Source organism: Gasterosteus aculeatus, chromosome 11 (genome assembly GCF_964276395.1).
Source record: "Gasterosteus aculeatus chromosome 11, fGasAcu3.hap1.1, whole genome shotgun sequence".
Classification (NCBI taxonomy): Eukaryota; Metazoa; Chordata; class Actinopteri; order Perciformes; family Gasterosteidae; genus Gasterosteus; species Gasterosteus aculeatus.
The window spans coordinates 15,991,613-16,005,088 of NC_135699.1; the positions used below are offsets into that span (position 1 = coordinate 15,991,613).

General features: G+C 46.9%; 1 protein-coding gene across 1 annotated transcript in view; it reads left to right on the forward strand.

Moving 5' to 3' along the window:
- The window catches only part of elfn1a (extracellular leucine-rich repeat and fibronectin type III domain containing 1a), a 41,699-nt gene that overhangs the window by 24,637 nt on the left and 3,586 nt on the right, over positions 1–13,476 (forward strand). The window contains exon 2 of the mRNA XM_040191197.2: positions 3,886–3,967. The gene's annotated coding sequence lies outside the window, so the exon portion shown is untranslated. The remainder of the gene's footprint in view (positions 1–3,885; positions 3,968–13,476) is intronic.

Consider the following 13,476-nt stretch of genomic DNA (forward strand, 5'->3'; position numbering starts at 1 on the left):
CATGCTAGTTAAATATTGAATGAGTGAAGGAATAGCACACCAGTATCTTGCTTTCATTAAGCTATCAGGAAACCCATTCTGTCTCCAAATGTGTTTTTTACTGTAGATAGCATTTGCTATGGTTGAGGCTACAGTAAGTATTACCGCATGTCTATTTTTAGGAAGGCAATTTCAAACTTTACTGTGTGCAAACGCATGCGCATGGCCAAGTGTTTGAATGGAAGCCTTCTGTGTGTGTGTGCGTGTGTGTGTGTGTGTGTGTAGCTTTGCCCGAGGCTTGTTGTTTGTGTGTTTCCAAAGGGGAAAGTAGCCGCGTTGCTTCTCCATTCCGACACCTTCAGGCTTTACTGAGGCTCTCGGAGTCACTCAGATGCAAACCTCACATTAGATTAGAAAATACCATGTGAACTGAATAACTCCGCCTCCGGTTCGGTTTTGTCACGATCAATTGGATCCACCAGCGTTTATATTACATCCCGATGTAACACCGCCATTCCGCCGGATCTGTTTGGTGTGATTATGGTTCTACACCACGGCGCTGCTCAGCCTCGTGCTCCAGGTTGTGCAGATGTACTTTTCTACCCTCTTCAGCATCTCGCAAGAGCCCCTTGATTGGCAGCTCGGGGTCCGTGGAGCGTAAAGCAGATGTATTCGCCACCTAAACCTTGTCATTGTGTCAAGATGATCCGATGCGGGTTACTCTGACTGAAGTGCGCCACGCGAGGAGCCAACCATGTGTCCCTTCCTACCGCTTAACCACTGAGATTTATCCTCTCTTGCTACAACAACGCAGGTTAAAACATTATATTACAATACAATATGAAGAAGTTCACCGGTCTATGTTTTTTTCCCCCCTCACATGTACCAAACAGAATTTGTGTGCCGAGGTCAGCACATTTCTGAGGAAACTTTCTCTGCTGCTGGTTGTTGGTTCCATCTGCTGCTCACCGGATCCACCGAGGAGTCAAACTCTGAGAGCCGCAGTCGTATCTTCTTGTAAACAGTTTGCATCCACTTTACAGTTGCATCTGCTACATTTAAACCTCTTTCATTTTCAAAATAGTTTCCTCAGAGCTCGACTCAAAATGCTGAATTTGACTTTCCTCCCCGTCCTTGTGAAGAAATGCATGTGTGGCTCTGCTTCCCTTTCCAGGAGATACTTCTGATGTGCAGATCTTTTTAAGCGTTCAAGCCAAAAGGACAAATGTTTTATGGTGCCGGCTCATCGAGCGCGGGAATCTTTCTTTGACTTACATTATTGGAAATCAAACATGCTGCGGACTGATCAGCAGACAAAACAAAGGACTTGCAATAGGCACTTATACCGGTTTCCAATTAGATCAATAAATCATCTAACTGCGCCAATAATTACAAACTGCGCCATCGTTTACACTTTCCAGGGGAACGTACTTCTGCTGGAGGAGGTTCACAGTTGGAAACAGTTGGAATTGTTAACATACAAACAACCGAGCGAGCTGCGCTTTCGTCTGAAACTGAATCTGAAACTAAACCTGATGACGTTAAATCAAAAGCATTCATGATGATTTGGTCATCATGATGACCAAAATGCCAGCGGTGTATTTAAATGTGGAAGAGATCTTCTTGACAATCCTACTTTTGGAACACCTCCTGCTTTTAATGAGCTCAGCATTGTCTCATGTATAAGTAACGTCTGCTCGGGGACGAGATGCTGGAACCACATGGCCGATTTCACTCTCTGCTGTTGTTGTTCTGAATGTGAGGCCTTCACTCTGTGGAGCACTTAAGCTCACTAATCTCCTCAGTTAATGAAGAGGCACAAGATGGTGCACCAGAGGACGAGGGGGCACACATGCATTGACTCCAGGTCACTTCTTTTCTGCATACTTTGACTTCTTTATTCATGCAAATATAAATACACACGGCCGATCCCTCTGCTCACGTGTTCCAAATTGGATTTTTTTTGCCCAGATTATCGGAAATTAACCTAAACATCCTTTAAGCACGATAACTGAATATTACTACTGTGTGACGGAAGTCGTCTCATAGAAAGTTGATTAGCGACAAAACAAATTGGCCACGATTTCAATTCTGATTGATTCCGGCGAGCTATTTCGGTCCTAACGTCCACGTGCGCTCCTCCTCGCCGCCTCAGCAGCTGGGCCGAGTCGGTCACGCGGTGCCGGTGCTCAACCTTTCAATGCTCTGGGTCAGCGTCCTGCAGACGTGCCAGAAACGTCAGCTCCTCAAAACCATATGGGATCCGTCCCTCCTCCTCCGAGCCGACACGTCTTATGAGGAGCAATTAAGATATTAATGCAGCATCCACCGGCTTTTCGTTATTAACACGTCACTGTACATGTATGTACCTTCTGACTTTATCCCATTTGGAGCAACAGAGAGGAGAATCAGCACTGGAGCAGAACAATGTCCGCTATTCAATTTCAGCCCCCTAAAGGAATCAATATTACACTCTAATGTAGCTGCAATATTCTCGCCTTCATCTTGCCGCCAGACAGCCGATTACCGACGGGGAACAGAAGAGAAAATAATATGTATCTATGCACCAAAATCACACAGATGAATTTAACTTTCTATTCCGTTCTCTGTTGAACAAATATTCTGAACATTTGCAGCACACTTTTGATTTCGTCGGCTACAAAACGGTTCTCCTGCTGCCCCCCGTCTACAGCAGAATATCATTCTGCCTCCACGTGTGTTTTACCGCAATCCACCGTTAAAAAACGGACTATAGATAAGAACCTCATACGATCGTTCTTCAAAACACGCAAACCCTTTAAAGCCCCGAGGAGGGGGGGGGGGGGGAGGGTGCCCTCTGGATTAAAGCATGGCAGGCCCGGGGCAGCTGCAGGACGGTCCCTGCCAAGGACAGAGAGCTTCCCATGCCCGTTCAATGCCCTAAAATGGGTCATTGAACGGCTAAATGGAGTCATTATGACGAGTAATTAAAAGAATACCGCTGAAGACTGCCGAGTTCGCCTTTTCTCTCGGTTCCGCTGCTTTTTGTGTTGTCTCGGGCATTTGCCCAAAGGCAGCTGCCTCGGGCCACTTAAACCATCACCCCTTTCACCGAGATGCAAATAGCAGCTTTAGCAGCTAATTGAATCGCATTATCTATTGTGCTCTCATTTAAGGGAAAATCGAACCATTTTGCAGATCTCCACCAGCGATTGCTGGAGATTGAATTTCGCCGCTGCGTTTCATGCCGCGCACTCTGAATCACGAGGGGGTGGAGAGCACAGAATTGTTTCGCCGGAGCAGTAACGTGAATACTGATTGCGCAGTAATCTGGAGCTCGTCTTGCGCGGATATTTAATATGTGCTGTATGTAGCGTGGGAAATTTGCGGCTTTGCATCGTTGAGCGCTTGTGGAGAATAGAATCCTAAGAGAGCGGGGACGCAAGATGGAGAAGAGATGAATCGTCTTTCATTTCTGTTTCATTTATTGTAGTGAATACAAAACATCCATCCCTCCCGAGCAGGAAGCTTCGCTTCGTCCAGCTTTTAACTTACCAATGAAAATGCATAGAGTCGTGGCCATGTAAACTCCCGCGTGCAATTTGTGCAGCACATTCCCTTCAGGGTGGGGGGGAGGGGGAGGACGTAGGGCGTATTTGATTAATTAGTAAAACTAACTTTGGCGAGACCGGACACTGAAACACAGACTTTCATCAGCTTTGCTTGCCAGATAAGGTTAATGAAGTGGTTCAGACTTTTGAAAAGAGAAAAAGGGAACATTCATGCTGCTGAATTCAACTCCGAGACGGAAGCGGCGAAGGAAGGTCGCCTCCACTGAATGCATTGTGTCCGGTCAAAAGCAGTGGCTCGAGAAAACATCTTGAAATGAAACTTATCGATATCTTTCTCTGTCGTCAATTTCAAAAGGAGCGATCGGTGAAACGTCGGCGCTGCAGGAGGTCACCAGGGATGCTTTCTCACACCGCCGATTCCAACCCAGATACCCGAGGTGAGTGCAGGTATTTCTTCCTCTTGTGGAGTCAACTGCAGCTCTGCATGAGTAAACACCCCGTAAGAGGATCAGGGAGAATCCTTTGCTAATCCACTGTTCAATACACATGACGAGAACAGCGGCAAAGGCGAGTCACTCAAAGGACACGTCATCTGGTCTTTTAATAGGCCGTGCTGCTGAAATGTAGAATCATACGTCTGCAAATGTCAATGAATGCTTGAGTCCTTGTTCTGCTGTAATATGACCCAAGTCCAACCAGCTGGTGGTGCACGACCTATACGGTAAAAAAGGGCCTTTGGCTTCAACCAGGCGCACGCCAGCAGCAGTAGACGTCGGTTTAAAGGCAACACTTTATTCTTGGTGTTTAACTTCTCATGTGATCAAAGTGAGATCAAACTCTTCGGAGGTAAACATCCACGGTTCATGTCGCTGTGAAGTGAGAGATGCCACCTCACGGGGCAGTCGGAGTAGTTATAAACATCTGCTCTTTCATTTAAAAAATAGCAGTAATTCCAACTCGGAAAACAATAACCTGACTCGGTCTGCGCTGATGTGGCCATTAAGCCAAAATGAAACTCCAGCAGTCAAATCTCAAAAAGTATAGGCGAGATAATAGCAGCCATTCAGTGGTAGCAAAGCTCTACAGAGACAATGAAGACTGAAGATGATTCATTCAGTGCTTTGTGCATCATCTTCTAAATCAGCTCGCGTCGAGACATCGAGTGTGTGACTTCTGCCAAAAAGCACTTAAGTTGATATTCAATTTGGGGTTCTGGAGTCATCAGGAACAAAAGAAGTCCTCGTGATTGTACTTTTGATGCATTTCTCATTTCTGTGTGTCATTTTAATTTGAACTAGAAGTTGAGAGACAATGAGCCTTTCCCTTAGTCTTGATAATCACATGAGAACAGGCATCTGGACCCATTTCAAGTGTAAAAAAAAAAACCCAATTGGACACATCAGACGTGTGTTTGAGGGCCGGATCAATTGAGTGACTTTGATTTAATCCTCCGTGCCTTTCAAGTGGGGCCAAAGGGATTCTTCTTCTGTCCAACTGTCCAGAAACATTTCTGCCACACCAACTCTACCAACATAAATATGAAAAACTCTCCATGCACAGTGCAACACAACCAGCCAAACAACTTATTGCCATTCTAAAACAAGTTTGGCAACCCATGAAAGAGCTCCGGCGGGTCTCTCGCCGCTGTCATTAGAACTGAAGATGTAGTGCTGCTGCTCATGGAAGTTAGCGAGTCTGTGAGCCGGAGAGGGACCAAAAAACTCCCAGTTTAATTATTTTATTTGATAAGAAAAAGTGTCCAGACCAGTATTCTTTAAGGAGGACTCATAATTCATAGTGTAGATATATGTGAAGTATACAGGAAGAAAAGCCCACAGTAAGAAACACCGGCACTCAGTCAGGAACATTTTCCTTTTGTCCAATTCACCGATTTTATCATAACATTAATCAATGGACTTAATTCATCAAAAACATCAGCAAAATAAGGCTGTTTTACTGCGCTGGTTTCATTTGCGAAAAGCCATAAAAAAGAAACAGTGTCAGTCGTGGCGATAGACAGCATGAAACTAAGCAAACCTTTTTCTGCAACATAATACGATTATTGAACCTAAAAATCGTGGAGGAAACAGACGCTGCTGAAGGTCTCTGGTGCTTCGTCATTATCTGGGTCCGGGTCGCAGCAGCAGCAGCACCATCCCCATCAAGCTGCCCAGCGTCAGCTCCTCCGTCGGGCCTGATTCCTAATTGATGGTACTAGAGAAGAGTTATTTGAACGGATTACCGTAAAGAGCATCATGGATTAGCCGGTGAGAGACACGGATCCCGGGGGAGCCTTAAACTGGTCACATCAAGTGTTAATAAAACATCTGTGTGGTCGACAATAATTGGGCTCCCTCCTCATCGAAGGGATTTAACCCTTCGTCCGCCGAGGAGCCCAACTTCCCGCCCCGCCCCGCCGGTCCTCCGCCTTCATGTACTTCACAGTCCATTAATTAAGTGACGAGGGAATCGTCGACAAGAAACACGGCCGCCCTGATTAAAGACTTCGCCCTGTAAAAGATGAGGGGTCCAAAATCGTTAATCTATGCGATTAATGTGGCCGCGATTAATGCGACTAAATATATTTAACATAGTTTACGTACCTTTGTTTTCTTCCGGTTTACGCGGGAACGAAACGCCCGCTAGCTGCAGTCCGTTAGATCGGAGAAAGCGAGACGGTAGCTGAAGATGGATGGAGGTGTTTGCATTGGAAGTAAAACAAACAGAGACGCGACACACGGCGAGAACTGCGCAGAGGAGTTACTGGCAAACGGACCACTTACAGCACCGCTATGCTAAACTAGCTGCTAGCTGCTAAGTAAGCTGGAATTCTGTCTCCAAGATGATCAAATGTGTGAAGTTTTGTGTTTAAAATAGCATTACAATTAAACAACAGTCTCTAAAATACATGTTTTCTGGAACCCACATAACGCACACAGCACATCAACGCGAGGAACTCCTACGCGGTGGTAATAAACGCCGCGCACAGCAATGAGAAAGGCAATAATGGAGAGAGCGAAACGGGAGTTACGACGGGGCCTCGCGGCTCTGACGGACACCTGTCGGCCATTCATTACGAGCCGACAGACCGGTTCTCCGCGGCGCCGCGTCACCTTTTCACCGGCGTGACGGGGCTTTTCCTCCATCCGTGACACCTCGGCTCTCCCCTCTTATTACATGCCACTCACTCAGTCAGACCTCGGGGGGGGGGGGGACTGGAGGTCTCCGCGGTTTTTAATAACTGCGCGGTCGGCGCACATGTTTCAGGCGCGTTCCTGAGTGAGACAGGAGGAGATGATTGAGGCTTTATCGCCCACAGAGAAGGATTACAAACCTGAGGCGACGCTCCTTTAAAGGAGGATCTCTGGCCATCTGCTGCCGTTTCCTTTCCTCGAAGCCTCCCCTCCATTTCTTTTGTGTGTCTTTACACATCTAACGTTATCCAACGTCCTGAAATATGAAATATGAAAAGTAATAAAGTATGCTGGTGAACCAGGTTTACATCAGGTGAGCGTAATGACGTGACTTGTGTTTATAATGAGCAGCTAAAACTCAGGTACAGAATCTTTTTTTGGCGCTTTGAATCTTGTTTAGTGATTTTCTTTAGAAGCTTCCTTTGGTCTGAAAGATAACGATGATGACGAGATGAGAGACTCAAACGAGATTCATTTTGTCCGGGTATCATTTGATAAACCATTTGCCTTTTATTACTTTTTAATCTCTCCGACTCACTTGATTATTTGTTATTTAACTTTTTAAATTCTATAAATTGACATCACACCCTGCTGTGTTACTTCTGTTCAACCGGCAGTGACCTCGCGTCCTTTTCAGAAGACAGCGCTACATCTGGAAACCGCGCCTCAAATGGATGACAGATCAGTATCGGCGTCTAACTGTCCTACTTGGGCGGCGAGGTGTCAGGACCAACAATCCCTCACCCAGGTGGCTCCGGGAAAATACATATCAAGGTGTAATAAATCTGCTACGTGTCATCGATCCGCGTCTCGGACGCCATTTGTCTCCCATCAATCCGCGATCCGGGTTTGCGGCGCAGCCGCTGCGTTTTGCTTGTTATTCAGGAAGGGATGAAGCAATTAAATCAACAGGCGAAGCGGTGACACGGGAGCAAATCTGTATATTGTACTGATATGGAAATCAAGATTCTTTAATAGAAAACACATATTGGGTCAGACGGGTCGACAACTGGACATATTAAATAATGCGGTTAAAGCAGGTTGCTCTGCTGTGCGATATATCTTGTCATCTGACCTTTCTACTTTGATGTAGGATGATAATTGACTCCTCCTCGTCTCTTTGGTACGTTAGAGCACAGGTGACATTTATTGACTGGACACCCTCGTACAGGTATTTTACAAGAAGTGGGCAAAAACGCAGCGTGGCTGAGGAGCATCGTGGGAAACACGGACAGTTGGTTGGTTTGTGTTATATTAACGGCTTGTGTAATCAATGTTGGAAACCTCATTAAAGCTTCTGCTCTTTTAAATAGTTAATGATGTATTCTAATGGAATCCCTGCCAGCGAGGAGGCATGTGCGAAGGGGAGGTGAATGCATTGTTACAGCCGTGACAACACCGTAACATGCGCGAGCCACTGAGGCACAATGGGAGTCTTTTTTTCCTACAAACTACCATCATTCTCCTCTGAATAAAAAAAATGTTGTTTTCTTTCTCAAAAATCAGCAAAGCAAACCCTCCCTCTTCCCCTTTGGTGCGTCCGTGGAGGTAAATTAAAATGGACAACAGCAATAAAAATGCAAATCCTGACACAATGTTATCGGAGCGTTTTATGTGTGTTCATCCCCACTAATGTGCCGGCCTTTATTTGTTGCATCCTGCTCCCTGACTGGGATGAAAAACCTTCCCAGCGATGTACCCGTCGTCTTGCGTCGAGACCTCCTTCTGCGGCCCGGAAGAAGCGCTTCACTCCTGTGATTGTGAGGCACCAGCTCGCCGTAGCGTCCGCCGCCCTTTATGGAGCCCGGGAGAATTTGCCTTGTCGGAAACAACGACTTCCCCCTTCGAGACAGAGGCGGTTTTACTGGTTGTCTCCTTTCGGGTTCTGTAAAAAAAGCCGCTCAGAAGTTCAAACACAGTCATTATCTCTCCCCGTTTCCCTCCCAAATCCGATGATGATGAGCGCATCTCCCTCAGCGCCATCCATACTCCCACACACACATTAACAAAACTCGGATCATGGTGCCGCCACCATCAAATTCTCAAACTCACTACCCGTGGCTGAATTACTGATTACTGCCCGTGAAGGTAGGTTACCTCATTAAATGCTCCATTTGTATCTCTGCCAGGGGGCTTTTGAGCACAGCGACAGTCTGGGCTCAAACCGGCTCAGATCGGCTTCGCGGAGGGGGGGGGGTGATCTCAATGCGATGATGTCCCGATCAATGGTTTGCCTGCTCACAGCCTGTCAATCAGCGCACTGAGGCCGGCTGACCCGCCAGTCAGAAGCACGTCGTCGCTCTGCGCCCCCCCCCCCAAAAAAAAATTTAGCCGCAGTCATTTTCTGAAGGTTAATTGGCGGGGAAACCTCGACTCAGCATGGCGAGGTAATTGACAAAGATAAGGGGAGTGAGTCTTATCGCAGATTTTGTCAGCATATTCTTTAAACATAAGATTTTAATAAACACGTAAAGAGCCGGCCTGTTGAATCCACCTGAGTCGGGAGTTTTCCGTAACCACCCCAGCAGCGAGAGGCAAGCGCCAGACGAGGCTTCGGCTCCGAGGCCCAAATAACCGCTTGAGAAGGCGGCGGCGTGCATGCCGAGCGGGACGCACCTTTCCTCTGCCTTGTTTTCTGATTAATTCCGCTTTGATTCTCCTGCAGGGTTTCACAGGAGCGTCTGTCTCAAACACTGCGATGCGTTTTCTCGAAGCTACTCGGCTCGCGGCTCATCGTCTCCTTGAGAGGAGTCACCCAAAGTTTCTATTTTGTAATGAGATTTTGTACTCTGGTCCAAGCTCGGCTCATACTGGGTCGTGAGCCAGCTGAAGGACTCTTGATACACTGAAGAACAATAGAGTGAGATATTGGGAATTTGCAAGAGTCGGCAGGGCAGTGAGTCATTTAAAGTTTTACGGAGTGTGACACGTGTGTAGAATAACAAGCGGTAAGTGGGCTGAATGTAACTTCACAATAGGCCAGTTTCGAATTCAGGATGCCGACGCTCATCTGTGTCAGCCCAACCTTTGCACCCGTTGGCCCTAATTATCCAAAAAGCTTCTGTTATTTGACATTTAGCACCAATGTATCACTAGTATTAATTAAGACCAGCCCACACAGAATGAGTCATCCGTGTGCTTAGTTGCAGCCAATTAGCAGGTAGAAGTTAGTTAGATGTACTAATTGGCAGCAGTTGCTGCTGTCGTTTAGACTCAGAAACAATGAATCTGAAAAGTCTGGTTATTAGGAAAAGTAACAACCTCTTTTTAATGTGACATTTTTTAGATGTAGATTAGATTTTTAGTTTCCTTTAGATCAAGTGTTCCTTAGACAGCTGGTATGACCGAAATATAGCTTCTGAATACACGATCGGAGTCACATTCCGCTGTATAAAGAGCAATTTGTTTGGGTGTGATGCTGCAAAATATGTAGGAGAAAATTTAATTAAAAACAAAGAATAAAATCACATTACAATAACAAATGTTTGAAATACAATGAATTGATTATTTAAATATTCCTAGCTCAACCTTTAGCAAACATTAGTCAATAAAAACATCACCATGATCAATTATTCTACACGCAATATTCCCCGAGTAATTAATGTATGAGTTTAATATCCTCTGACATAACACAAGCACACGTGCCCCCGTCCTCCTTCTTCCCTCCAAAGCAATTCAGCAGCTCAATGAGCACAATGTTTTTCCTTCCCCAGGAGAAGTATTTCCATTTAAACTCAATTGATTCCCCACTTCTGGCTTCCAATCTCTACTTACTTTTCATTCAACCCGGGAAAAAGAGCATCGTCAATGACATCAAAAAAAGGGCAGTCGTTGGTATGGATGAGCGGAGCCGCGCGCCGACTGAGGCGCCATCACCGAGAACAAGATAGGAAGCGCGGGGAGGAACAATGGAGCAGCACGCCCTCAAACCGCAAAAACACATCCTTTCACGTCCCGCTTTTTGTTGACACTTGGAACAAAAAGAAGATGGAACAGAAAAAAAAAATCGATAAGATAGAGACGGAGGGCGGCGAAGGGGCGGCGGCGGCGGTCGGCTTGCGTACAGCACGTGCGCGCGGACGGAGATGAAAGCGCTCCGGAGATTGTTCCTCTTGAAAGCGAGGGCGACTCGTCCGCCTCGCGTCCCTCCTGGGGTACGACGCAGCTTGTCGCCACCGCCGGACGAACACTTTGCTCAACTCGGGTTGCTTTACGGATGTGTAAAAAAAGAGCCCTGTTTATGTACATTAACAGCCACCTTGAAAGGTTTCGCCTTTCACGAGCAACAATTTCTTTAGCAGAAGCGATAAAAGCAACAGGCCCTGAGCGACCGGAGCGGGAACATTTTCAAGACGGCGTTTGAATCGTTGTTCAAGGAGCAGGGTCTCAATAGGTTATCCACAGAAAGAGAAAAGCCTTCATTACCCGCCGCATAAAGCCTAAATGGAAAAGAGGCTGTGGAATGGCTGCCTGTGTCTGATAGGGGAATATACTCAGCTTTGATGCCTCGGGCGTTCTGGCCCGCTGCACTCAGGGCTCGCACTGGACCATACAGATTGCTGCCATTATGGAAAGTGGGTCTGCGGTGACAAACAGACCTACGCTCTCAAAAGGCAGCACACCCGGCTGGACGCCTCGGGCTCCTTTCGAGATCTACATAAACAATATCATCGCATTTGCATGAAACCAAAGCACCAAAAGATGTATTTTAATGTAGTTTGTTGCTTTCTTTGTCGCATGACTCAACACCTCAGGCGGGTTGTTCTGTTTTTTTGTTGGCGTACGCTGTGGATTCTCTAGGACACGAGTGCAGGAGTTAAGACGCAGCGTTGTGATTTTTTAGATCTGCAGGCAGAAGCTCCCGCGCAGTGTCAACTACTGTTGTGAGCATGCTTTGTGTGTGTGTGTGTGTGTGTGTGTGTGTGTGTGTGTGTGTGTGTGCGCGCACAGGGCTCGAGCCCCGGCTGTAATTTATGCACGGCTTTCAGCGGCGAGGCGGTGAGTCAGCGGCGGGCTCGCTACAGTGAGTCACTGTGGACAAACACAACCCAGCCAATGCACCGTGACCCGAGAGGAGACTTCTCCGGTTAAAACCCAAACGTCCGTTTAGTCACCGCCGGGTCTTGAACCGGCGGCGCGCTGTGGGCGGCTGGAGATTTGGGTGGGGGGTTTTAGGTGAAGTCCGCCTCTGCCGGTAAAGGTCACGGGGGCCCCGGGAACGACAACGAGATCCGCGTGGCCTTGCAGAGCTGCATTTCTCTCACATTCATTTCATGGAACATTTGATTCGCAGCCTGTTTCCGTCCCGGGGGCTTTCGAGGGGTCTCTCCTCCTCAGCGCTCCTCCGCCGCTGCTCTTTTGTCGCCGCGAAGGTGGTTCTGTAGCGGCGGCCTTTGGCATTCTGTTGGCCGTGGCCTCCAACCACAGCGTTCGTTAATTCGCTTTACCTCGCTTGAATGGCGGACCGGAGCTTTTACTGGATCACCCTTGAAGCTGTCAGCATTGTGTGAGCCGAGCAGAAAAAAAGGGGTTTCTGTTCTAAAACGCCGTCCAGACGGAAACATGCATGTTGACGCTAACGTGAAAAGAGATTTTCAGCATTTATTCTGCACATAGCAAAGCAACCTGTGCATATCTGCACGCATCGTGCATTCATTTACCACGTTTGGGAATTGTAAAGCAAAAGCAGTGAACCGTGTTTCCACATTCACAGCAAATTTGAGCTAAAGATTAATAAATGAACTCAGCCCGGAGGCCAGCTTACAGTGAGTCTATGTCAAACGTACGACGCGTCAGATAACACGTTGAGCGCTCCGGTTATCAGTTTATCAGCGAGCAGCACACTGTTTACTGTTGGAGACGATTCCCAGCTGGAAAGCCCACTTTCCCCAACAGCAGATTCAGTGTCATTATTATTATTCTGGCGTAGTCTGTATATATGTGCAAACCGGCAGTAAATATACTTTTGGGGTTTGTTCGTGCACGTGATACGTGGAAAGCACAGGTATTTGTCACGGCGCGGTCCAGCTGGCTCAGCGGTTCTGACGGACGCTTCACTGCCAGAAGCGCCGTGGATCAAACTGCAATAATGCAAACAGGAGAAACACACACGGAGCTCGGCTCGGCGTCGAGCATACGGGTCGCAAAACAGCTAGTTAGCATTAATGGTTCAGTGCAACAACGTCCCATGACGCTTCCTGTAAGACCCCCCGATCACCCAACGATGTCAGGTGTTTTATCCCCGACTCGATGTGCGGTGAGGAAAACCACCACATGATAAAACGGCCTTCAGGTCCTCGATGGCAAACCGCGGGGGTTGAAATGTATTCTCTCCGCCATAAAGTGTCACATTTATTTCATTCTATTATCGCTGTTGTGAGGAGCCGTGTTCTTCAACACAGAAACCCCCCCCCCCCCACACCAACAAAAGTTGGCCTTGGTCAGAGGCAGACTTGGTAAATTTATTAGATTAATACTACTTAATTCAGTTCCAGTAGATTTTGAACTCTCCTTAATTACAAATTAGTGATTAATACATTCGTTAACACTAATCTTAAATATCCTCCTTGTGACTGACTTAATTAACGCCGTCAAATAGTGTTCTCCTTGATCTGCTTCGTGCATTTTCACCCGGGGCGGAGGATGAACATCCTCTTGCTAAAAAATACCTTATTATTGATAATGTGCACCACAAACCTGAACAGCAGGTTTTGTTTATTACTTTGTCACAATAACAAGATGAAGGCTGTATA